The sequence below is a fragment of the Amblyraja radiata genome, chromosome 20, assembly GCF_010909765.2.
Source record: "Amblyraja radiata isolate CabotCenter1 chromosome 20, sAmbRad1.1.pri, whole genome shotgun sequence".
NCBI classification, from domain to species: Eukaryota; Metazoa; Chordata; class Chondrichthyes; order Rajiformes; family Rajidae; genus Amblyraja; species Amblyraja radiata.
In genome coordinates, this window is record NC_045975.1 from 45,970,749 (window position 1) to 45,997,650 (window position 26,902).

General features: G+C 44.1%; 1 protein-coding gene across 4 annotated transcripts in view; it reads left to right on the forward strand.

The window, feature by feature from the left end:
• The window catches only part of LOC116984370 (tripartite motif-containing protein 66-like), a 270,505-nt gene that overhangs the window by 62,431 nt on the left and 181,172 nt on the right, over positions 1 to 26,902 (forward strand). The window lies entirely within an intron of this gene.

Here is a 26,902-nt window from a genome sequence, read left to right on the forward strand (position 1 = left end):
ATGGCACTTGTATCCACTCAGAGGGTCCAGTCACTACATCGATTGCGACTGGACAACATGGTGACCACCCCAGACCAGATCTCGTTTATCATCCAGGGTCTGGTAGAACAGAGCAGGCCAGGTATAGCCAATCCAGTTGTGGTGTTCCGGGCTTACCCGCCAGAGCCGCGGTTGTGTGTCATGACCTATCTACTATATTATATAGACACAACCCATAACATCAGAGGGAGTGAAGACGCCTTATGGGTCAGCCACAAAAAACCTCATGGCCGGGTAACGAGCCAAACCATTGCAAGATGGCTCAAGCAGGTACTAAAGGCTGCCGGAATAGACTAACTTTTTTCAAATCTCATTCCACTAGGGCAGCGTCTACATCAACAGCCGAAAGAATGAGCGTACCGGTTGACCATATTCTGACAACAGCAGAATGGTCGAGGGAAACGACATTCAAATTTTTTTACAATAAGCCGTTGACGAAACCTGACTTGTTTGCAGAAATTTTTTACAAACTGCAAATATTTAATTTAAGCCCGGGGGAGCAATTTAATTTGTTATTGTTACTAAATACCATTTTTGTTTCTCGAAAAACAGATTCATTGGTTGGTTACGATAACACACTTCCTCCCTCAAGAACTTCGGCAGTGAGTGAAATAAAACTGTTACACGGTTTGAAATCACAGAGCTTTGAAGTCTTCACGTAGTCACTCACGTGACTCCGAAGTAAAATAGTAAGATTAAACGAGAACTTACCAGTTTGAAGTTTGATCTGTATTTTATGAGGAGTTACAATGAGGGATTACGTGCCCTCCGCTCCCACCCTCATAATATAGGTCAAACTGATAACTGATGTCTCCTTTTCTTTACTATGTTTACTTCAATAACTGTGTCTATCTGTGATTCCACACCGCTGCTTGGAAGTATGCCGCGCATGCGCGCTGAGCGGGTTCTTCACGTAATCCCTCATCGTAACTCCTCATAAAATACAGATCAAACTTCAAACTGGTAAGTTCTCGTTGAATCTTACTATTATTTGTGTTGACTTTCTATGTGATTATAAGGAAAACATGATTTACGTTTGTAAAATCTCTATCAAATGGCAGAAACTCCCAAGAGATTGTAAGAAATGGAAATTTAATATACATACAAAATGAAAGCATTTTTTTTAATTTAAAGAGCCTTGGACATACAGCATTGAAATAGGCCCTTGAACCCACCGAGTCCATGGTCGCCTGCCTGTTCATGATTGTTATCCACTACAACAAGGAATTTATAGAGGAAAATTAACCTACAAACCTGCATATCTTTGGGATGTGGGAGGAAACCGGAGCATCTGGAGGAAATCCACACAGTCACAGGGAAAATGTGCAAACTCCACAGAGACAGCAGGCAAGGTCAGGATCCAACCCAGGTCTCTGGCGCTGTGAGGCAGCAACCCTACCGCAGTGTCATTGTGTTTATCTCAATTGTATTTGGCTTGATGCCAATTGTATTTTGGCTTGATTCATACAGGGAAGGCTCGTTGGGTTTAATAGCTCTAATACTGAATGCCGTCAGATGTGAATGCAGATAAATAATCATTTCATTTAGAGATACAGCATGGAAACAGGCCCTTCGGCCCAGCGAGTCCACGTCGACGAGCGATCCCCGCACATTAACACTCTCCTGCACACACACGGGACAGTTTACAATTATGCCAAGCCAATTAACCTACAAATCTGTACGTCTTTGGAGTGTGGAAGGAAACCAAAGACATCGGAGAAAACCCAATCGGTCACGGGGAGAATGTACAAACTCCGTACAGACAAGCATCCGTAGTCAGGATCAAACCTGGGTCTATAGCGCTGTAAGGCAGCAACTCTACCGCTGTGCCACCGTGTCGCCCCATGTTTCATCAAGTTCTGGGAAAGGATATATATCAATAATGCAACCCCAAGATGAGTCTAGTAACACAAAAGTATTTGAATCTGGTACTATTCATGTGCACTCTTAATAACAAGAATTTCATTTGCAGCAGGAATCATCAAAGGAAATTTCTGGTGAATAAAAGGGATTCCAACCAAAATGATTTTTGTGTTTTAAAGCACCACCCATTGTAGAAGGCAAGATTTTCTTTAGCATAATGGCACAGAGACTGGCAAATTATTTATAAAGGAACGAGTTAATTGATACTACTGAGCAGAAAGCAGGAATCCCAGGTTTTGCAGGTTGCTTGGAACACATTAGTGTAACTTGGCACCAGATTCAGACTGCCAAGCTTGAGAGAAGAGATTTGCGTGTAGTGTTTTTGGAACTGGCAAATGCATTTGGATCTGTGCCACACGGTCTTATTTAAGGTGCTTTTGATTTCTTTAGAGTTCCAGGATTGATAGTAAATTTAGTGAAAGCATATTTCCAAGAAGAATGTGTTTTATTGCAGCAGACTTTACAACAGCACGGTAGAGACTAGAGATGGCCATTCTGGCAAGATGTACTATTTCCCCGTTAGCGTTTACAATGACAATGGAGCTCGTGATCAGAGCATCACGGTGGGTCGTCGGCGGGGAGAGTTGGCAGAACAGACTGCGCTTCCCTCCAATCAGGGCCTATATGGATGATATGCCATTGGAGACCACATCAGTAGCTTATACAAGAAGGATGTTAGAGTGGTTAAAGGGCTAGATTGGAGATTAAGTCTAGTAAATCACAGAGTATTTCTCTGGCAAGAGAAAAGGTTCTGTCTAGATGAAGAACCAATCCCATCTATAATGGAGAAACCAGTTAAAAGTTTGGGTAGGTGGTATAACAGGAAGTTGGATAACACTGAATGGGTTCAGCAACTTAGAAAGGATGTTACTGACGGGTTGGAAAGGATAGAGCTTCCAGGCAAGTTGAAGTTGTGGTGTTTGCAGTTTGGGCTATTCCCCGGGTTGATGTGGCCATTGACAGTATATGAGGTGCCAATTTCTAAGGTGGAAAGGTTAGAGAGATTGGTTAGTTCATATATTAGGAAATGGTTAGGAGCACCACTGTGTCTTAGTAATGTGGCTTTATATGGGAAAGGTGTTCTCAATTTAACATTTTCTAGCCTAACAGAGGAGTTGAAGTGTGCTAAGGTGAGGTTAGAGTTGCAATTGTCAGGGAGTAAGGATATTTTAGTAATCTGGTGCCAAGTGTAACTAGATGGAGGAAGTGGAACTTAAAGCAGGCAGTAGAAGAAGCACAAGCAGCTCTGAGGCATACAGATATTGTTGGTAGGGTGCAGCAAGGGAAAGGAGGCTTAGGGCTCGGGAATGGGAAACCAATGTGTGGAGTAAGGCAGGTCCAACAGAGAGGAGGAAATTGGTGGTAGAGCAGGGATGTCATCAGGAGGAAGCAGTGAGATGTGTAAGGGCAGTAGCTTGGGTTAAGCAGGGACAGTGGATGAACTGGGAAAGTGTAGAAAAGAGGAGGTTTAGCTGTGGTGCATGGAGGCGGCTCATGTATGTTTCCTTATAAGGCCTATTTATGATGTGCTGCCATCACCGCAGAAGCTCAAACAATGAGTAGGTAGGGACCCGGCGTGTCCCTTGTGTTCAGAGGTGGCAACGTTGAGGCATATTTTATCAGGATGCAGGACTAGTCTTTCTCAGGGTCGGTATACTTGGCGGCACAACCAGGTCTTGAAGCGCATAGCTGCAGCAATTGAGAGGAGGACAGTACAGGTGAATTCAGTAGGCATCAGGACTGGGAGTGTGGCGATTCATTTTGTCTGTGAGGGAGGGAAAGGTAGAGGAAGGAAGTTTTCAGACAGGTGTGAGTGAGGCCAGTTACGGGGAGCCAATGATTGGGAGATCTTAAATTAAGAAAACTTAAATTAAGAAATCTATCTCTTCTTTCTCCTATAGCCGTCGTTTAAACCATCTATTATAGATAAAACGTTTACTCACTGGGAAAGACAAGGAATCAAAAAGTTTGGAGATTTGTATGAAACCGGAAACCTTTTATCATTTTTGAAATTACAATCCAAATACAATCTGAAAGGTAATCAATATTTTAGATATCTTCAAATTCGAGACTATTTGAAAAAACATACACATGAATGTCAAAAAACATACTATGATGCCAGATATACTAGATGAAGGTATGAATAGAAATGCAGTCAAATAATTTAATATCATACTTGTATAATATTATTCTAAATATAGAAATTCCATCGTCAGATGCAATTAGAAGAGAGTGGGAACAGGAATTAAGTTTAAAAATTCCCAAAGACAGATAGGATAAATATCTTCTATACGTACATAATGTATTACATATCCTAATCTAATTTAAATTATTACATAGACTATATTACTCGAAAACTAAACTGAATTAAATTTTCCCAAATCTATCCCCCATCTGTGACAAATGTTTATCTCAAGAAGCAACTATAGCACACTCCTTCGTCTCCTGCATAAAACTATACATTTTGGAAAGAAATCTTCACAAAATTATTAAAAATAAAACTGGACCCCTATACAGAATTGATTATTTTTGGAACATCAGATGCCTGCTCTGAGCTATCAATATTTCAAAGATGTTTCCTTAACTACGGCCTGATAACGGCAAAAAAACTTATACTCAAATTTTGGAAAAATGCATCCACCCCAACGCTTAAAATGTGGATCACAAGCATGTCTGAGACGCTACATCTAGAAGATATGAGACTCGTCTTAGCAGGAAAATCAGAGCAATTTTTAAAGATATGGTCTCCATTTATTGATTTATTACAAGTATAGTATGGTGCAACACAACTCTGGAAATAAACCGATTCATGAACTGGGTGATGGGTGTGGAAAGATATGAAGCAGGTATATCCCTACACAAGGGTTCCTTTTTTCTCTCCTGTTTTCTTTTTCATCTCTCTTTTATTTATATTTATTTATTTTTTAACAGTTTTATGGGTTTTTATCTTTATTTTTCTCCAGGCTATCACTTGTTCACCCCTGGACTGCCCATCTGCCCATCTGGTACTCTAGGGGTTTACACATCACTACTTCCTACACTCTTTTCTTCTTTCACTCTCTCTTTCTTGATCTACCTTTTTCTTGTTAAATTTAAAATAGAAGTTGTACACAAAATGTTTGTCATATGCCGCGGTTTATACTACTGTACACTGCTTCTAATAAAAATACAAATAAAATATAATTTGCCACCCTCCAATCCTCTGGCACCTCTCCTTTATTTTAGGACGACTCAAAAATTTCAACCAAGACCTGCAATTTCCTCTCTAGTTGTCCTTGGATATACCTGATTAGGCCCGGATATTTGTCTAGCTTCAAACACGACAGTACCTTAAGTACTTCCTCGACAGTAACCCTGACTGTGCTCAAGACACTTCCAGTGACGGCTCCAATTTCCTCCATCCTACTATCTTTCTCCTCGGTAAATACAGAGGAGAAATACTCATTGAGGACCATGCCCATCTCCTGTAGCACCACACAGAGGTGACCGCTTTTATTCCTGAGAGGTCCCACTCTCTCACTCTCTCTCTAGTTACCCCTTTCCCCCTTCTGTATTTATAAAATCTTTTGGGATTGTCTTTTATGCTACCGGCCAGAGCTATCTCTTGGCCCTTTTTTGCCCTTCTGATTTCCTTTTTTAGTTTGCTCCTTAGTTCCCAAAACTGCTCTAGGGATACACTTGATCCCAGCTGCCTATACCTGTCCCATGCATCCTTCTTGTTTTTGACTAACGTCTCAATTTCCCTCATCAGCCAAGCTTCCTTACGTTTGCCTGCTTTGCCTTTCACTCTAACAGGGACGTACACATCCTGAGCTTCGTCAGTACACTTTTAAAAACATCCCACTTTGCCGATGTTCCCTTTCCCTCTAATATCCTGCTCCAGTCAACTTGAGCGAGACCTTCTCTCACGCCCTCAAAGTTGGCCTTACCCCACTTGAGTATTTTAACACGTGGACCCTCTCCGGCCCCATCAATAACTATCTTAAACCTAATCGAACTGTGGTCATTTGTCCCAAAAGGCTCCACCACAAACACTTCATTAACTTGCCCTTCCCAATTTCCCAATGCTAGATCCAGTTTTGCCCTTTCACTTGTGGGGACCTTCACATACTGTTTAAGACAACTCTCCTGAACACTTTTGAGGAATTGCACCCCATCTAAACCCTTCATGCTATGATTTTCCCAGTCTATATTGGGAAAGTTGAAATTCCCTACTACAACAACCTTATTTGACCAACAGATGTCTGCAATCTCTCAGCACATTTGTTCTTCTAATTACAGTTGACTATTCGGGGGTCTGCAGTACACCCCCAAACAAGGTGATCATCCCCTTCTGTTCTTCAGCTCCACCCATATAGCCTCACTAGACAAACCGTCTGTAATGTCACCTCTGAACAAAATTGCTTCATCAAATACACATGTAATTAAATATTCTGTGCACTCTTTGCAGCTTAATGACATCACTTCTATAACAGGGTGACCAAAACTCAACACATTACCCCAAAAGCAACTTCACCAATATTCAATTCAATTCACTTGCCCTGACCTGCAACGGACCTCAACTTTCCTTTATTCTCCGCAGGGTCTGAAGAAGGGTCATGACCCAAAACGTCACCTATCCTTGTTCTCCAGCAGACCTGAGTTACTCCGACACTTTGTGTACGTTTTTGTAAACCTGCATCTACAATTCTTTTTTTAATCTACCCCTAGATCCCTATGCTCGACAACACTCTAAATGTGCTCACCAATATCTTGTACAACTGTAACATAACATCCTAACATCTATACTTGACTGATGGCAAATCAGGCATGTGCCATGAGTAGTTACTCAGGGTAGGCAGTCAGTCGGCTTTTAAAAAAATCTTAAACAGCGCTTGCGCAGATTGTTCTCCTCTCCGTAAAAATGAAAAATAAAAATAAAGAAAGTACCAATTCAATTTGCCGAAGGCTTCCAAATCGCCTTCATTCTGAATTACTGAATGGGTGGGGGGTGGAGGGTGATGGCAGGTGGAAAGATGGTGGGAAAAACGGGAGCACACCGGGACAAGTTGAATCAGTTGTGATTTTATTGAATGACAATACTAGTTCAAAGGACCAATTGGGGGGATAGTTTCTTTCATATCATGTGGGGAGTCTGGCCAGGGGAAAAGTTGTGGGGAGGGCGGGAGCGTTGAGAAGGAGGGGGTCGGGGATCATGCCAGTAACTCACTCACTTACCGCTGCCGCGGCGCTCCGGAGGGAAGCAGCTTGCGTGGCTGCGAATGGCCGCTGGGACGTCAGCGCTTTCTGCCAGCCCGCTCACCTCTGGCAGTGCTCTCCGTCTAAACAGTGAGTGGGCCAGCTCAAGAGCAAAGATCATAGAGCGGAGCGGGTCAGCGGGCGATGGATAACTGGACAGCGGGCAGTGGACACTCCTGTGTCAGCGCGAACAAGGGACCAATTGAGGTTACTCGCACTGACATATGGAGTAAGCTCCACCGCCCAGTGTCCTGTTATTCATCGCCCGCTGACCCGCTCTTGAGCTGGTTCCTGGCATGATCCCCGACCCCCTCCTTCTCAACGCTCCTGCCCTCCCACTTTACAGTCGCTTGCGCTGCGCATGCGCAGTAGGCTGCTGCGCATACGCAGGGGGGGAGGAGGAGCCATCTTGGTGAACGGCTGCTAGCCAGCAGCCGTCCGTTTTAAATCCGTTTTTTTTATAGTTTTTAGTGAGTCCTGTTTTTTGTTTGTAGGAGATATGGTCTTTTTAATGTGGGGGGTAGGTGTCAACTTAATTTCTAGGTCCCTACCTGGTCGGTGTGGCAGCCTTTTCTCCGGGCTGCCCGTCGACACGTCCTCGTGGCCTACCTGCGGGCTTGGAGCGCCGTTTCCTGGCGGGAACCGCCCAGCACCTCGGCCTCGGTGGCGGCACAGCACTGGAGCGCTGGAGCGGAGCGGAGCGGGCGATGCCTTGCCTGGGTCGCCGCGCTGGAGCGACGCGCTGGAGCTCTGGCGAGCTGGACCGCCGAGAGCAACAACTCCGGGCTGTGGAGAGGCGGGCGCCGACTTTAACATCGGGAGCCTGGGAGCTCCAAACCGGCGCGGCCTTGTCGGCTTCGGCAGCCGCGGGCTCCAACCAAGAAGCGGCCGTTCCAGGTAGCCCAGCCGCCGAGAGGACTCTCCCGACGCCGGGGCAAGACCACCCGGTGAGAACGGCCAGGGACATCGGGCCTCCGTAGAGGCAATTGCGGTGGCCTCAATAGGCCTGACTTTGGGGTGAACATGGGGTGGGGACTGGACATTGTGCCTTCCTCCACAGTGCTATCCACTGTGGGGGGATGATTTTTTTGTCTATTTGTAGTCTTGTAGGTCTGTGTCCAAGATGGCTGCCGTGAAGAGAGAGTGGACGCTGGCACGAATTGGTTGCCGCTGCTCCCTCTTCACACTGTGTTTTTGATTTTCTGTTTTTGGATTGAATCCTGTTTTTAATTTGTGTCTCTGTGATGTCCTTATTGTTATATTCCGATTATATGTTTACTATGTAAGGTGTCCTTGAGATTTTGTATGAAAGGCGCCCATTAAATATAAAATTTATTATTATTATTACGCAGTCCATGATGCAAAGGCAGAATTTCAGCTGCCTTCAGCTGCCCTTGTCGTGAAGCCTTGAAGCAGCGTCAACGGCACGTGGGCTGCACAGACTTTCGCGTGTTACATGTACTGCGCATGAAAGGCATGGAGAATTATGCCTACTTAATAGATCGATCTCTCAGGTAGGCATAGTTCTCCCATGCCTATACTATTTATATTTAATAATTATCATTTTATAATTTTAGTCAGGGTAGGCAGTATCTACCTTGCTTACCCTGATGGCACGTGCCTGTGGCAAATGTACCGAAAGCCTTCTTGACCATCCTATTTTGCTGTGACGCCATTTTCTAGGAATTATGTACCTGCACTCCTAGATTCCTCTGCTCTACCACACTCCCCTAGTTTGCCCTGGTTTGATTTCCCAAAATACACTTTGCACTTATCTGCATTAAATTTCATTAACCATTCATCAACCCACTTGCTAGCTGATCAAGATCCTGCTGTCATTTTTGATAATGTTCCCAATGTTTGGGGAGCCCAGAACCAGGGGCCACAGTCTAAGAATAAAGGGGAGGCCATTTTAAACTGAGATGAGAAAAAACTTTTCACCCAGAGAGTTGTGAATTTGTGGAATTCTCTGCCATAGAGGGCAGTGGAGGCCAAATCACTGGATGGATTTAAGAGAGAGTTAGATAGAGCTCTAGAGGCTAGTGGAATCAAGAGATATGGGGAGAAGGCAGGCAAGGGTTACTGATTGTGGATGATCAGCCATGATCACAATAAATGGTGGTGCAGGCTCAAATGACCAAATGGCCTCCTCCTGCACCTATTTTCCTTGTTTCTGTTTCTATAATCATCTTCACTATGATGCCAGCGACTTCAGTGTCATCTGCAAACCTACTGATCATGCCTTGCACATTCTTATCTAAATTATTGATATAAACCATAAACAGTAATGGGCCGAGCACCAGCCCTGTGGAACAGCACTACTCACGGGCCTCCAGTCTGCAAAAATAACCTTCCACCATCACCCTTTGCTTCCTTCCATGAAGCTAATTCCCATATGATCTAATCTTCCTGAGCAGTCTGTCTTGTGAACCTTATCAAATGCCTTGCTGAAGATAATTTAGACAATATCTATGACCTTCGTGCATGGAAAATGTATTAGGAATCTGAATTGTCTTCCATTGTAAAACCTGGATATTAGTTAATAATGATAAAAAAGGCATTTTGAGAACCATAAATATAACATTATCACTGTCTTCAGTTTCATCAGTTTCTGTAAATAGAAGGCAATTGCAACAAATGATTCTTAATTACAGCAATAGCCAATCTGTGAGAATATTCTCTTCTACTGCTATAGTAATTCCAGTCGTAATCTTACCCCCCTAGTCTGGTTCAGTCAAACTCCGAATGTGAAGCACAGGTAATCAACTCTCTTCATTATCCAACACCAATACAATACCTAGTCCAACACTGTGGGTCCGATCCTTGTCTCGACTCGTTCAAGCCCTTCAGCCTCGTGTGAATAAAACAAGTCCAGAAGATCGGCACACTCCCATGCGCTATCCCAGAAGATCGGCCCACCCCAATGTGCTCTCCCCTCTTTTATACCTTCACGGACCCTTGGTGCGAAATACATGGGGGGCCAACCCCTACAAGCCAATCATCAATAAGGGTACAAAATACATTAATTGACAGTTCCCTAATCCAATCACAAAACATCAAAACACGAAACTTAAAAATTTCTTAAGGGATTGGACAGGCTAGATGCAGGAAGATTGTTCCCGATGTTGGGGAAGTCCAGGACAAGGGGTCACAGCTTAAGGATAAGGGGGAAATCTTTTAGAACCGAGATGAGAAAAACATTTTTCACGCAGAGAGATGGTGAATCTCTGGAACTCTCTGCCACAGAAGGTAGTTGAGGCTAGTTCATTGGCTATATTTAAGAGGGAGTTAGATGTGGCTCTTGTGGATAAAGGGATCAGGGGGTATGGAGAGAAGGCAGGTACAGGATACTGAGTTGGATGATCAGCCATGATCATATTGAATGGCGGTGCAGGCTCGAAGGGCCAAATTGCCTATTCCTGCACCTATTTTCTATGTTTCTATGTTTCTATCACATAACATAGTTTCGATAGAAAGTACTTAAGGGGCTGTCCCACTTGGGGACCTAATCTGTGAGTTTAGAAGAGTGTCTTCGACCTTCAAACTCACAGCATGGTCGACACGTGGTCCTAGGAGGTCCTATGAGGTTGCTGGAACTCTCCTTCATGCTCGAGGGAAGTTCCCGAATACTCGTGGCCTCAGCTAATTCGCAGAAAAATTTTCAGCATGTTGAAACATTTTCCGCGAGTAATATTTGGTCGGCATGGTTCTTTTAAACTCGTAGTGCAGTGGAGTGGGGTCGTTATTTAGTTACAGGCAGTCAAGGGCAGCCGTAGGCAATCTCCTTCGCTGCCCGGGCATTTTGATTGGCTCATTGGAGTTTTCAGGGCCAAGGACCTATCGGTAGGTAAAATGCCCGCTAAACTTTATTAAACTTCTTAAAAGGTCTTCACTCCTTCTCCCCCTCCCCTCTCCCCCCCTTCTCCCCCCCCCCCTTCTCCCCCCCTCCTCCCCCCCCTTCTCCCCCCCCCCTTCTCCCCCCCCCTTCTCTCCCCCTCCCCTCTCCCCCCCTTCTCCCCCCCTTCTCTCCCCCCCCCTTCTCCCCCTTCTCCCCCCCCCTTCTCCCCCCCTTCTCCCCCCCCCTTCTCTCCCCCCCCTTCTCTCCCCCCCCCTTCTCTCCCCCCCTTCTCTCCCCCCCCTTCTCCCCCCCCTTCTCATCTCCCCCCTTCTCCCCCCCCCCTTCTCCCCCCCTTCTCGCCCCCCCCTTCTCTCCCCCCCCTGCTCCCCCCCCCTTCTCTCCCCCCCATTCTCCTCCCCCCTTCTCTCTCCACCCCTTCACTCCCCCCCCCTTCTCCTCCCCCCTCCCCTCTCCCCCCCTTCTCCCCCCCTTCTTCCTCCCCCGCCCTTCTTCTACCCCCCCCTTCTCCCACCCCCCCCCTTCTCCCCCCCCCCTTCTTCGCCCCCCCCTTATTCCTCCCCCCCCCCTTCTCCCCCCCCTTCATCCCCCCCCCTTACATCCTCCCCCCCCTTCTCCTACCCCCCTTCTGGTGTAACATTACTTCCCCCCCCTTCTACTCCCACCCCCCCCTTCTCCTCCCCCCCGCTTCTCCTCCCCCCCTTCTACCTCCCCCCCCCTTCTCCTCCCCACCCCTTCTCTCCCCCCCTTCTCCCCCCCCCTTCTCCCCCCCCCCCCTTCTTCCCTCCCCCCCCCTCTCCCCCCCCTTCTCCCCCCCCCTTCTCCCCATTCTCTCTCCCCCCCCCTCCATCTGGACATCAACCTTTATTCAACCTCGTCCCAGGCCACAGACCCTCTGGAGCCATGATCCTCATGGTCTTTGCTGCTTTTGCAAAATATGTCAAGCAGGCTTTACAAAAGCAGAAATCCTCCATTTTGTCAGGCACACAAAATGCCCAATATTATCACTATCATAATGAAGTACTCACATCTCTGTGGTGTGGAGTACACCAAAGCTCATGAGTAGTTTGGATATGCATCTTATAAAATGGCCGTAGCTGTCAACCGTATCTTTAACTCTCTGCACCAACACTTACCCTGTGATTCCCTTAATGTGCAAAAGAGCAGCAATATAATACTGATTGCATAATACATTTTAATAATTTACAGGTAAGTGCAGAATCATTTATTACTGTAGATTCAAGTTATAATTAAACGTTATTTTTGAACACGGGCAAAGAGCTAATTTGAGTGTGTTATAATTAGCATTTTATTCTCAACCAGCTATTACTAAAAGGTATTGTTTGGTTAACTGGACATTATAATATAAATATTTTTCCACAGCATATAGTATTTCTTCATGATTGCTGAGACAGCTGTGTTATTCTGAACAACATGTGCAAACGTTAAATTTAATGCTTCACTGGTTCATTTTATTTTCAAGACCATGCCTGTTGAAAATATTTTGAAATATGTAAGCATCAAAGTCTGTTATAATTTGGCTTTCCCACAGATTACCTGCAGTTTTTGAAGAAAAACTTCTAGTAGCCTTATTTACATTTTCAGTGTTGCAGTTATTACTAGATAAAATTTAAAATTGGTGAAGCATGTTACCAACTAACCTCATGTAACACATTTAGTTCAGCTCAAGGTAGTGCTGTTAAACTTTACACATTCATTTGGGATCTTGGTAGTATAGCTGTGGTACTGAAATCCTTTGTTACAGAACTTGCTACAGCCCTGCCCAAGCTGTTTTGGTACAGTTGTAACACTGGCACCTATGCAACAACATGGATATTTACCCAGATATGTCTGTCCCAAGAAACTCCAATCTAGAGTCCAATCTGTCTTTAGATATCATAGTGGTGTTTGAAAGGCTTTTGGATAGGCACATAGAAATGTAGGGAATAGAGGAATATGGATCGTGCGATGAGATTAGTTCAGCTAGGCATCACGTTCAGCATAAACATTGTAAGACAAAGGGCCTGGTCCTACGTACGTTGCTGTACGGTTCTATGTTCTACTAGACCAAGTGGGACCCGTTGGGTCCCGTCCCCTCAACGTGCGGTTGCGGGGGGAGGGGGCGGCCTGCGGCGTCACACTAACCAGCCTCACACACACACACACACACACACACACACACACACACACACACACACACACACACACACACACACACACACACACACACACACACACACACACACACACACACACACACACACTAACTACTCCCCACACACACACACACACTAACCACCACAATTGATATCTATATAATTAAAAGTCTCATCTTGACCAGTTCCTGTTTGCACTGTGCTTTGATTTTAGAAAAAACGCTACAACATATGGCTGTGATTTTTTGGCCATCTTACTCGGAGTCCTCCTCCGCTTAGCAGGCCCTGAGGATTTTTCCCATCGATTAAAAATAAAAGACTTATTAGTGTTTAAAAAATCTTGAGATTCTCTCTCTTGTCAATCACCGCCGTGAAGGGAGGGGAGAGGGACTATAAAACACGGAAGTGTGAGCGTGGCTCAGTCTGGCTGCAAGATGGCGAGGTAGGGGTCACGACTCTCTGTCTGAGCTGGGAAACTACAGAACACTGTGAGTATGCAATGTACTTGAATAAATGTTTTGTTAGCCGCTAATGAAAATGAAATGAGTTGTTTGGCCTTGCCTGTGCTTGAAACTGCAATGGCAATGGAAATGAAGTGAAAAATGCAATGAGCTGTTTGGCTTGGGCCTGTCCTGTGCTTCAAATTGCAATGGCAATGGAAATTAAGTGAAAATTCAATGAGCTGTTTGGCTTGGCCTGCCCTGTGCTTGAAAATGCAATGGCAATGGAAGTGAAATGAAAATGCAATGAGCTATTCGGCCTGCCCTGTGCTTGAAACTGCAATGCAATTGGAAATGAAATGAAATTAGTTGTTTGGCCTGCCTGAAACCACTAATATTGGCACACAAGGCCAATATTAGCCGAGAAACCAGTCCCCTTTGCCCAAAATGCCCGTATTAGCCCAGGAGGAGCATTTTGGCCCCAAAGGCCCATGCCAGGCCAGGAAAAGTCCAGAAAACGTGCTTTCACTGAGATATCACTCAGGTGTTTTTTAAAGAGCCCCTTTGGCACATCAGGCATGTACTAGCCCAGGTGTCCATTCGGCCCATCAGTAAGTATTCCCCCTGCAAGTATTAAACCTCACCCCAGTACTTTTCTCCCTCCCTTTATCCGCTCCCTGTGAGATCCAGGCCAGGATAGACTTTCCTCCTCCGTTGTTGTGATCTGCAGAAAAAGATGAAAAATGTCTAAAATTGATTCTCCACCCTCTCCCCCTTCTCTCTCTCACAGAATCTCTCACCTGTTTTGGGCAGAATTTCTGGCAGTTTATGAGCTGCCAGCCCACTAGGCCTGAGTGACTGAGCTGCTAGCCCACCAGGCCTGAGTGACTGGGCCGCCAGCCCATCAGGCCTGAGTGACTGAGCCGCCAGCCCAAGAATCCATTAGGCCCATAATGTCCATAATAGCCCTCTGGAAACCAGTCCCTTCGGCCCACAACACCTAGCGCTCCAGAAAGCCCCCCCCCCCCCCTCCCCCCACTGGCCAGCAATATTGGAATTGGTGGAGAGGTGGAATATTGCGTTGGGGTACCAGCCCTCTCATGTGAACATGAGTTGGGGGACCAGCCCTCCCGTGTGAAATTAGTCCAGTTATATTAATATTATTCATTCACTCCTTTTACCCCATGCCCAGCCCTATCCACTCACGCATAGCCCCCAACTCGTAGGTGCGGCGAGAGAGATAGGGAGAGAGAGGGACACAGAGGCACAGAGAAGGACACAGGCACAGAGAAGGACACAGAGGCACAGAGAGGGACACAGGCACAGAGAAGGACACAGAGGCACAGAGAGGGACACAGAGGCACAGAGAAGGACACAGAGGCACAGAGAGGGACACAGAGACACAGAGAAGGACACAGAGGCACAGAGAGGGACACAGAGGCACAGAGAAGGACACAGAGGCACAGAGAGGGACACAGAGGCACAGAGAGGGACACAGAGGCACAGAGAAGGACACAGAGGCACAGAGAGGGACACAGAGGCACAGAGAAGGACACAGGCACAGAGAAGGACACAGAGGCACAGAGAGGGACACAGAGGCACAGAGAGGGACACAGAGGCACAGAGAGGGACACAGAGGCACAGAGAGGGACACAGAGGCACAGAGAAGGACACAGGCACAGAGAGGGACACAGAGGCACAGAGAGGGACACAGAGGCACAGAGAGGGACACAGAGGCACAGAGAGGGACACAGAGGCACAGAGAGGGACACAGAGGCACAGAGAGGGACACAGCAGCACAGTGGGACACAGAGGCATAGAGAGTGACACGGAGGCACATAGACAATAGGTGCAGGAGTAGGCCATTCGGCCCTTCGAGCCTGCACCGCCATTCAATGTGATCATGGCTGATCATCAGTACCCCGTTCCTGCCTTCTCCCCATATCCCCTGACTCCGCTGTTTTTAAGAGCCCTATCTAGCTCTCTCTTGAAAGCATCCAGAGAACCTGCCTCCACCGCCCTCTGAGGCAGAGAATTCCACAGACTCACCACTCTCTGTGAGAAAAAGTGTTTCCTCGTCTCCGTTCTAAATGGCTTACTCCTTATTCTTAAACTGTGGCCCCTGGTTCTGGACTCTCCCAACATCGGGAACATGTTTCCTGCCTTCCGACTTTTAACTCTTCTTGCAGTGCCCTGTTTGGGCTCCCAAAGTGTGAGGGGATTAGCAGACAGTTCAGGGTTCCTCTCACAGACTTTGACAACACTGTTGGCAGACCACCATATATTGCCATTTAGCCATAAATCACATTTTCCAGTTCCATTTTCCGAGAATGCAATTGTGCAAACCTAGTCACCACTTTGTCCAAGTCATGGGCGAAGTCATAGTGAATAGTGAGAGCGGGCACCTGGGGCTCCCGCCTGACAGTGTTTAGTACTTGTTTAGTAACTCCTACTCCTCAAACTCTAAACACAAATTTCCTTCAGGCACACAAGGCACTCTTTGAAACTTACTAAATAGAAGCAAGTGCACAGAATTTGCATGGGCTTATATATGATGATACATGTACTGAGTATATGCAGTTACATGCCCAGGCTTGTCTGACCACACCATCTAACTCTGTGAGCTCACAGATGCAGCAGGTGGTAGAGAACACCTCCATCTGCAGGTCCCCATCCACGTTACACACCGTCCCTGATTTAGAGATACATTAGTACAGCTCATCATCGTTCCTTTATTGCTGCTGGGTCCACATTTTGGAAAGCCCAGCCCAATGGCAGAGTGGGGCCACTGCGTGAGCAGATTCATTAATAGGACCACAGTGGTTCAAGACTGCAGCCCACCAACCACCACCTTTTCCATGGATATAAATACTGCCCTTGTCAGCATCGCGCAGATCCTGTAAATCAATAACCAAATGACTGGTATAAACTCAGCACATACACCATGCGACGTAGGACTTGTCATAGAGTCATAGAGCGTGGAAACAGGCCCTTTGACCTAACTTGCCAATGCTGACCAACATGTCCCAGCTGCACTGGTCCCACTTGCCTGCATTTGGCTCATATCCCTCTAAACCTGCCTATCCATGTACCTGTCTAACTATTTCTTAAACATTGCGATAGTCCCTGCCTCAACCACTTCCTCCAATCTCGTTCCATTCACCCACCAACCTTTGTGTGAAAAGTTACTCCTCAGATTCCTATTAAATCTTTTCCCCTTTCACCTTAAACCTATGTCCTCTGGTCCTCAATTCCCCTACTCTGGGCAAGAGACTGTGCGCCTTCTATAATATCACCCCACATCCTCCTGCGCTCCAAGGAATAGAGTCCCGGCCAATTCAACCTCTCCCTATAGCTCAGACCCTTGAGTCCTGGCAACATCCTGGTAAATCTTTTCTGAACCCTTTCCAGCTTGGAAATTCAATGCCAAACTATGAAAATTCTCTGCACTTTTTTACTATTTGGGAAGTTTGAAAGTGTGGCTCATGTACTTGTGTACCTGCTTGTCGCATGACAAGTGCATGGCATTTGCATTGGAAAACATTAAGAAGCAATTGAGCTGGATGAATCCTGGAATGAAGCAGTTTAGAAATGAGGGGAGATTGGATTCACTAGATTTATATTTAAAACTGCCGTTATTCTCTGTTATTTCGCGGCGATTTCTGATGACGTCACTTACGCGATGTCAAGCAGCTCCGGTGAGTATTTTTAAATCGGTCCCGCCTTCCAAAACGACTTTTTCAGCGATTTAACGGGGACCGGAGCTTGATGCTGCGCCTCTCACTGCTCCATGGCGCCACCGGAAGTCTCACTAGATTTATATTTGGTGCAGAAGTTATATTGCAAAAGAGAGGGGCAGAGTGTGGTAGATGACCACAAGGAATGGTTCCCTTAGCAGAAGTGCACCATCATGGTTTAAGAAGGGGGATATTTAGAATGATTAGAAGAAGAATTCTATCATTCAGTAGGTAGTTAAGATCTGCAACAAATCTACAGTCAAGTGTGCAGATGAGCAGTAGAAGGCTATGGACTGTGCTGGAAATGGTATAGATAAGTACTTAATGGCTCACACAATCACAGGTCAAAGAGCCTGATAGCTCACAAAGTCACAGGTCAAAGGGTTTGATGGCCCACAGGGTCACAGGTCAAAGGGCCTGCTTCCTGCTGCTTGAGTTGGACTATGAATTCAAACTTTAAAGGACAGAAAACCTTTCCAGATAATTGCACATTTCATTTTCATTTTTCTGCATAGTTCTAAATTTAAGAAGTCTTTTTTTGGTACACATGGTCATATAACCATATAACAATTACAGCACGGAAACAGGCCATCTCGACCCTTCTAGTCCGTGCCGAACACGTATTCTCCCCTAGTCCCATGTACCTGCGCTCAGACCATAACCCTCCATTCCTTTCCCGTCCATATAACTATCCAATTTATTTTTAAATGATAAAAACGAACCTGCCTCCACCACCTTCACTGGAAGCTCATTCCACACAGCCACCACTCTCTGAGTAAAGAAGTTCCCCCTCATGTTACCCCTAAACTTCTGTCCCTTAATTCTCAAGTTATGTCCCCTTGTTTGAATCGTCTCTACTCTCAGTGGGAAAAGCTTATCCACGTCAACTCTGTCTATCCCTCTCATCATTTTAAAGACCTCTATCAAGTCCCCCCTTAACCTTCTGCGCTCCAAAGAATAAAGCCCTGTTTTGGAGAATAGCAAATTTGCCCCAGGGTTAGTCCCAAGGATGTAACAATTTCTTTACTTCTCTTAAAAACTCTGAATACATGTAATTATGGTGCCTGCACACGTGTGTGCGTGCGTTTGAAATAAAGCTCCAATGATACCATCAACGATTTGGATGAGAATGTACATGGCATAATTAGTAAACTTGCAGATTACACTAAAATAGGTGGCATCGTAGAGAGTAAAGGGCCTGTCCCACGAGCATGCGACAGCATGCGGCAAGCGCGACCTAACGTGATTGCTTGAACCATACGGCCTCGTGGGGCCTGTCCCACTTCGATCGCCGGGGCCGTATGGAGTTGTGCGGTGCTGGTCCCGACATCGCTCCGAAAAACTGACACTGTCCAAAAATTCCGCGCGGCAACGACCTGCCGGTCCGCAGCCGCATTGAGGTCGTACGCACCGCCTCGACGGGCGTGCGCAGCGTCTCGACGCCATACGCAGCGTCTTGACGGCGTACGCCTAGCGGGAGCTTCCCGCGGACTTCGCTCGAACTTCACGTCAACTCGTACGGGATCACTCGACCTCCGCGCGGTCCCCGCTTCCGGTTTGGTCGCGCTTACCGCCTGCAGTCGCATGCTCGTGGGACAGGCCCTTAAAGATGGTTATCACGAATGACAGTGTGATCTTCATCAGCAGGGTAAGTGGGCCGAAGAATTAATAATGGAGTTTCATTCAAATAAGTGTGAGGTGTTGCATTTTGGGAAGTCAAACCATGGCAAGACCTTCACAGTGAACAGTGAACAGGAGAGTGTTGTCGTGCAGAGAGATTTTGGAGTACAATTCCTCCATCCCTAAAAGTTAGATAGGGTGGTTAAGATGGCTTTCTGCATGCTGGCCTTCATTAGTCAGGGTACCGAATATAGAGTTGGGATGTTATGTTACAGTTTATTTTCGTTTAGCGATACACCATGGAAACAGGCCCTTTGGCCCACAAAGGCCACGCCAACCATTCTTCACCCGTTCACACTCATTCTATCTTATCCCACTTTCTCATCTACTCCCTACACACTGGCGACAATATACAGAGGCCAATTAATCTACAAACCTGCACATCTTGGGGATGTGGGAGGAAACAGGAGCACCCGGAGGAAACCCACGGAGTCGCAGCGAGAACGTGTAAACGCCACACAGACAGCGGCCGAGGTCAGGAGTCTCTGGCGATGTGAGGCAGCAGCTCTATCTGCTGTGCCACTATGTCACGATTGTACAGGTTTGGTGAGGCCGCACTTGGAGCATTGTGTTTTAGTTACTCTACTTTAGGAAAGATGCCATGAAGTTGGAAAGAGTGCAAAGACAATTTGCGAGGATGTTGTCATGACTTAAGGGCGGGCCTAAGTTATAGTGAGAGATTGGTCAGACTTGGACTCTATTCCTTGGAGTGCAGAAAACAAGAGGCATGATGTTATAGTAGTGTATCAAATCATGAGGGAGCTAGATTGGGTGAATGCCGAGTCTTTTTCACAGGGTAGGGGACTCAGGAACTAGAGGACATAGATTTGAGGTGAGATGTAAGAGTGATGGGCGCATAGAACTAGCTACAGAGGAAGTAATTGATGTTGGTACAATAACCAACATCCAAAATGACAGTTGGATAGGAACTTTTTAGCGAGAACATAAGATCATAAGTTCATAAGTGATAGTAGCATTAGGTTATTTGGCCCATCAAGTCTACGCCATTCAATCGTGGCTGATCTATCTCTCACTCCTAACCCCATTCTCCTGTCTTCTTCTGATAACCTCGACAGCTATACAAGAATCTATCTCTGCCTTAGAAATATACACTGACTTGGCCTCAGAAGCATTTTCTTTTTGCATGTAAAAACCCACTTGAGAACCATGGGCGATTTAAAAATTTTACAGGCAGATTTATCACTTCTGAGACTTTTTAGATACCAAAGGAATTAAGAAAAAAAATAAATAATGACTTACTGTTGATGAAATGCAGTGAGCTAACGCGATAATTCCCAATATTTCCAATTTCGATATCTGCACGGCCAATGTTCGCCAAGCACTTTAGCTGCTGTTGTCCCTTCAGCTCGCGCTTCTCTTTACCTTCATTTCGCTTCACTTTTGGAATTCTGAAGTTGGGTACGTGTCTCTCACACTTACCCCGACTTCCACAATTTTTTACAGCGCAAAAATTCTCCATTTTGGGGGGTTTTAACAGGTAGGAAAGTACGCGTTTCGGGTATTAACAACATATGTTCTCCAGATGGATTGAGCGGCTCCATGCTTCAAGCCCTATGACCCAGTGACCTTATGTGCAACCCCCCCTATAAGTGTTTGACCAAACTATATTCATTGATGTATGATAATAACAAAATAATTGGAATCAATAATAATGTATTCTTCAGAATGTCGTTGCTGGTGCAAAATAATTATAAATAACTTCATGTACTCACAACCAATGAATGACTTCACTGTTGTAATATGGGGAAACACATGCTAACCGTTTTCATGCATCAGTGGATAAAGGTGTTTATTGCTTTGACTGTGGGTTTCCTGCTGGCTTGCTTGGCTACGTATTTTGATCGTATTTTGACATGATCGTTGTTGGAAGGTGCGCTTTTGTTTGTCCATCACACTGAGTGGAATGCAAATAATAAATCTTGTTGGACAAGAGTTTTCTAGCTGTACATGCCAGACACTCTGAATAAGCAGATGCACTGCATCATGCCAGCTTTCACTTTTTAATGCCGCATGGTTGGATTGGTTGGATGAAACTTCACAATTGAGTATGACTCACCTCAGTTACTTAGGTGGACACAGCCTTTGATCTGATGATGCTGCCTGAATGGAATTTGAAATAATTTGTCAACTCAACTCAAGTAAGAGCTGTTATGGTTATTGAGAAGATGCTGGATTTGATTATGGAGTACAGGCTCTTTAGAGCATGAACAACACAACTATACTCAAATACTGGCCATGAATACAGCCACAATACCGCATAATTCCTAATATTCAGAGCACAAAACATGCCTACAAAGCACCTACATATCCTTTCCATCTGAGGAACAGTAGACCATTATCTAGCAATGTTACAACATTTTGAGATTTTAAAAATCAAGTCTGTAATTTATCCCATCAGATAAAGCATAAAAATAAGTTTAATTTGACACCTAATTCACTTTCATATCTCAAGTATTTAAAAAGTTATGGCCATTTTCATACTGGGAAATGAGCATCTTGTTCCCTATTGATTTTCTATGGACATAACAAAAAAGCTGTGATCGTGAACAGTCAAAAGCCCATAACTTTCTTAAAAATTAAGAGAACTGAATGAAATTTTCAGTTATCATAGATTGAAGCATTCTGAAACAAATATAAAATAATCTTACTTGGATGACCTGAAATTAAAGCATATAATTAGTTAGTTACCTAATTGTAGCTAATTTCAGACTTCAATTACTAGATCTAAACATCTATCCATTTCTTAATAAATGATTAACATTTTTAAATAGCCTAAATGTCCAAATAATATTCACAAATAATTCACAATAAAACATGATTTTTAAATCTCATTTACATTAATTTATAGGCCAAATGGAAGGAATTTAGTGTTTAATTGCTGTAAATAAATGCCCATTTAAATCAGCTTTCCAGTGGGTCCCTGTGGAACGCGCTGGTTTAGAACGTTCACATTGCGGTAGATTTGTGCCCCAAATGCCGAGAAAAATACTGCGCGATATAATGGGCCCAAATTGAGCTACTCGCAATATTAAACTTTGTATAAAGGGATCTTTAGAAGCCCTTTTTAATGTAAAAATATACAACCTAACTTCTGCTATTTGCTTTATGAGACCCTGCGGTTGCTGGCGCTCGCGGGTTTAGAGATTGATTTTTAAACTACTATAACTATTATTCAAGGCCTTTAAACCTAATAATAGCTTTTGCGACGGGGTCTTCCAGCGATTTTTCGTTAATAATTAACTAGGCTGAACATTTTCGATTTGAACAGCCTAGAGAAAATCGCGTTTTAAACCCGCCCCCTCTAAACGGCGCCAAAATCGCGCACACCCTCAGCAGCAGATCTTCAACGACGCTTCAGGTAGGCTTTGCAACATACCTACATTATCTACACAACAATCAAAGCTCATCTTTATGTGTTCCTCTACTTCTGTTTCACATCATATCTCAAATGCTACTGCCTTATTCCTGTACAGCTACTGAAAGAAAAGTGGTTGATAATATGTCAAAAATCTCTGGTATTCTTATTCCCTCCCAATAATTTCACATACATAGACATCAGGTCATTTGTTTATTGAGCAATGTTACTGTTTATATGAAAAAAAAATCCATGGGTTTCATGTTCATTACGATGATGATTTGAATAGATTTTAAATCCACATCATCTTTACTCAAAATAGTTTTTGTGGTTATCTTCAGCAATGCTAAAATATTTTTACTTTATCTTTTCTCACATTTAACTGTCTATTTCTTAATACACTCAATGAATGCCTTGAGATGAGTGGCAGGTGTTATGGTGGGAAAATAAAAACCTGGCTGAACTGTTGAAATCTTTGCATCAACTTTGCATTTATTTGCATTAAACACCATTAGCTATTCCTCATCCCACTTGTCCAACTGATCAAGTTCCTGCTGATATTTTTGATAATGTTCTTCACTGTCTAAGATACCACCTCATGTCATCTGCAAACTTGCCTTGTACATGCCTTGTACATTTTCATCCAAACAGCAATGAGCCAGCAGCGATCCCTGCGGCACATCACTAGTCACAGACCTCCAGTCTGAAAACATCCTTCCATGACCACCCTCTGCTACCTTCCATGAAGCCAACATACTATCCAGTTAGCTAGCTCTTACTGGATCCCATACAATCTAACCTTCCAGAGCAGCCTACCATGTGGAACCTTTATCAAAAGCGTCGCTGAAGTTCATATAGATAGTCTATAGCCTTGCCCTTATCAACCTTCTTTTAAGACATGATCTTCCATGCTGGCCATCCCAAATCAGCCTCTGCCCATCCAAATACTTATACATCATACCTCAGAATCTTCTCCTTACGACAAATATCGGCCCACAAATCTATAGTTCCCAGGATTTCCCTTGCAGCCCTTCTTAAATAGATGCATTATCCAACCTCCAGTCATCTGACACAAATCTTCATCTAATAATGATTCTTATATCTCAGCTAGATCTCCTGCAATTTCCTCTCCAACTTCCCATAATGTCCTTCAATACATCTGATCAGACCAGGGTGATATATCTGCCGCCGTATGCCTTAAGACATCTAGCAACTCTTCGGCCCTGGTACAGAGTGTCCTCAAGACATCTCCATTAAGTTCCCCAGCCTTCATGTTTTAGAAACATAGAAAATAGGTGCAGGAGGAGGCCATTCGGCCCTTCGAGCCAGCACCGCCATTCATTGTGATCATGGCTGATCGTCCCCTATCAATAACCCGTGCCTGCCTTCTCCCAATATCCCTTGACTCCACTAGCCCCTAGAGCTCTATCTAACTCCGGTGGCGCCATGCTGGACTAGCAGTCGCAACTTTTAGCTCCGCTCCTGCAAAATCGCGATTTTTCGCGTTAAAATCGGGTCTGGAGGTCGGGACCAATTCAAAAACTCACCGGAGCCCCGGGACGTCATGCTGATGACGTCATCAGTAAGCGCTGCAATTTAAAACGGAGGGAAAAGGATTTTAAATGAAAAAACCGTCTTCAGCTCAGAGCCCTCAGAGAACAATCTCAAAACTGCTAAAAACACAGAAAACTGAAGAACAGACCTCTAAAGTGGATCTGGAATGGCTACAAGGGCCAAGACTGAGATGGCTACTAAGGAGAAAAATGAAATGGAGGAGATAAAGAACTCGGTAAGAGAACTGAGAAAGGATATTGAGGCTGGAAACTCAAAAATGATAGAAAATATTAATGTTAAATTGATGGAAAATATGTCGAACATTAATGCTGGTAATCAAAAAGTTATTGACTGCATTGGCATTATACAAAAACGAATTGATGATGTGCATGAAGAGCTAATGGGGAGAATTAATAAAGGGGAAGAAGAATCTAAGAAGACGTTTGAGGCTGTGCATGTAATTGTTTCTTCACAAGTAACTGCAATGAAAGACATGGAATCAGTTGTTGATCAAATGGCTGAAGATATGCAGGGAATGAAGCTAGAACTAGACAGCCTCAAGAGTCAACTGGCGAAAGTCTCAGATAAATGTCTTGATCTCGAAGCTCGCTCAAGGCGCCAAAATTTACGAATACTGGGAGTAACTGAAGGAGCAGAGGGAAATAACGCCCGTGAGTTCACTGCCAACTTAATCAAAAAGATACTAAATTTACCTGTGGAACCGGAAATTGAAGTGGCACATCGAATACCTAGATTTAAGCCAAGATCACAAGCAGATCCAGCCCACCCACGACAGATCATAGTCAAACTTCGGGACATTTCAGCACTTGAAGAGCTGATGAAAAAAATCAAATATGGAGTGAGGATGACCTTTGGAAACGACACTATCAAACTCCTCCGGGATTATCCCTATGAGATCGTGCAAAAGAGAAGAAAGTTCGCACAGACAAGACAGATTCTCCATGGAGTTAAAGATGTCAGATGTGGCGTTTTTTATCCGGCCAGGATGCGCATTACTTTCAAGGGAAAAGAGAAAACTTTCACTAATTCGGACGAATCTTATAAATATGCCCAAGAGATTGTGGCAGAAACAGAAGATTAATCAAGGCAGCGGGACGATATGGACAATCTCTTTCCTTTTATTACTTCACAGAGAACACCTGAAGATAAGGGAAGAAATACTATTCCTAAAAGTTTAAAATGAAAGAGCATTTCCACGTGCGCCGGTCTAGACACCTTATCTCTTTTGGACGCTTTGGAATTCAACTCAAGGATATTCTTTGTTCAAAATGAAGGAAAGACTGATAAGCAACGCAGAGACGAACAGCAGAGCCGAATGTGGAAAACATCACAAGGACGAATGGCGGTTTAAGATCTTAAAACAGCTTTACAAAATATAGAGAATTAACAATAATTAACAATACTAATATAGAAATATAAATGGAAACTAACCTGAACTATATAATGGGCAAAATGTAATAATGTAATAATGTGCTAAAAAGACTGACTAGCGCGTATATAGAGAAAACAAATTTTAGAATTAAAATAGATAATACTGAATGTTTAAGTGTTATGAAGTTTGTGTGGGGAAGGGAGGAGACTCAGGCACCTGGCATAATTCCAGGAGCCTGTTTCTGGTTAACCCTTCCAGCCAACAGCTTACTATTATCAAAAGTATAACTAATTATAAATAATTAGAAGATGAAAGTGTTAGATAAATAAATTTCACAGTAGCTGAACACAGATCTGATAAGTCTGAATGAAATATATATATATATAGTGTAATTGGGTGAAATATAATTGATTTTGAAAGGGTACCGCCCTCCTAGGTTTAGAGTAATAAAAGGAGCGGAGCTAATAGTACAACATCAACTTCGGAAGTCGAATAGATGTCGAATCCCGCAGACGCGTGGGACACGCACTACAGTGTCGAATACTTCAGACACTGTAATTTTACTTGTTCAATTTTTTTAAAAATCACAATATGTCACTACTATGTGGTTTTTTTTCAAGGAAAATCGCAAAAGGGATCTACCAAGGAAGTTAGTAATATAAACGCCCCCCAAATATCCAGAGCCCTGAGGTATGGATGCACCGTAATAAATAAGGGTATAAAAATCAGAGAAAATGCAAGATGATAAACAAAAGAAAATGGGAGGAATCACATTGTGTAGCTGGAATATAAGGGGTATTAATGAACCAATTAAAAGGGGCAAAATACTAGCTGTTGAAATCATATTACACGGACATTACTTTTCTACAAGAAATGCACCTTAAACATCAAGATCAGATGAGATTGAGGGCGAAATGGATAGGCCAAACATTTCACTCCTCATATACTTCAAAATCCAGAGGCACCGCAATCATTATTCGCAAAGGAATACCATTCAAATTAAAGAACATTATATCAGATAAGGAAGGGAGATATCTTATAGTTACAGGAGAGATCCATGCTACGCCAATCACTTTGGTAAACATATATGCGCCCAATTTTGATAATCCTCAATTTTTTAATAAAATCCTGAATATAATCGAAGAATTTAACCACCAAAATGTTATAATTGGAGGAGACTTCAACTGTGCTTTAGATCCGTACTTAGATAAATCGATGCAAAAACAAAGAGGTAATATGAAATCTAAAACTAGTGAACTCTTAAATACATATATAAAAAATACAAATATAGCAGACGTCTGGAGGATCGCGAATCCGACTGGAAGGGAATACTCGTTTTATTCAATGGTACATAAAACATACTCACGTATAGACTACTTCTTAGTGGATACAAAACTAATCCCTTATACTATGAACCCTAAATATCACACCAATACGATTTCAGATCACTCCCCGCTAACTTTTGTTCTAAAATTAGAAGGAATGTCTATGAACAAATCGTTCTGGAGGT